This window comes from Mandrillus leucophaeus, unplaced genomic scaffold (assembly GCF_000951045.1).
Source record: "Mandrillus leucophaeus isolate KB7577 unplaced genomic scaffold, Mleu.le_1.0 Scaffold119, whole genome shotgun sequence".
NCBI classification, from domain to species: domain Eukaryota; kingdom Metazoa; phylum Chordata; class Mammalia; order Primates; family Cercopithecidae; genus Mandrillus; species Mandrillus leucophaeus.
Genome location: NW_012100209.1, coordinates 702,750 through 703,957, shown reverse-complemented (window position 1 = coordinate 703,957; position 1,208 = coordinate 702,750).

The window sequence follows — 1,208 nt, the reverse complement described above, 5'->3', positions numbered from 1 at the left end:
GTGGCTCACGCCTGTAATCCCAGCACTTTGGGAGGCTGAGGCGGGCAGATCACCTGAGGTCAGGAGTTCGAGACCAGCCTGACCAACATGGAGAAACCCTGTCTTTACTAAAAATACAAAATTGGCCAGGCATGGTGGCACATGCCTATAATCCCAGCTACTAGGGAGGCTGAGGCAGGAGATTCGCTTGAACCCGGGAGGCGGAGGTTGCAGTGAGCCGAGATCGTGCTCCTACCTGGGCAACAAGAGTGAAACTCCGTCTCAAAAAAAAAAAAAAAAAAGAAAGAAATCTGATGTGAGCCAGAGGGAGTCTGTCTCAGCTCAGTGGAAGAGTATGTTTCTGAAACTGTAGAAGAAAACAGATTATAGGGAGAACAGTATGGCAAAAACCAAACCAAAACAAAACATCTCTCATACTTCCCTATGTAATCTCTGAGGATCTGAGACCACAATTAGCCTTATTAAGAGAAGGAGGGAAAAACAGTCTAGGAATGTTAATGCACATTACAATGATCAAGTAAGAACACAGGGGGTAAAATGAGGGCTTGGTTTGAAAGAGGGTTAGAAAATGTCTCTCCGTTCATCAACCCCCTATCAGCAAACTGTACTCTTTTTAGCCCTAGAATCTCACCTTTACAGCCTTCAATTTAAATTCACTGGGCTCGCTCTCTTCCTTCCTTCTTTCCTGCCTCCCTCTTTTACTCTATTTGCTTCCCTTTTCCTTATTTATGCCACATTGCAATTCTGGGAGTTCACTTTTGCCTATGAACCTTGCCAGCGGGAAATTCACTTTTGGCCTATGTGGGTTTCCAGAACAACTGTTTCCTTTCATCTTGTCTTTGAATTTCCCATACAGTAGCAGCAGCGAGTTATCCAATCACCAAAGTAGTCACAGACTCTTAGCTAGTTAAGTCGCTCATTTACGTACTGAAAAAATACTTACTGAGTGCAGACCTTGTCTAGGGTGTTGAGAACACAACGTTGATGGCTAGGAGTGGTGGTGCCTACAATCCCAGTACTTTGGGAGGCGGAGGCGGGAGGATCACCTGAGGTCAGGAGTTCCAGACCACCCTGGCCAACATGGTGAAACACCGTCTCTACTAAAAATAAAAATAAAAAAATTAGCTGGGCATGGTGGCAGGCACTTGTAATCCCAGTTACTCAGGAGGCTGAGGCAGGAGAAGCGCTTGAACCTGGGGGGCGGAGGT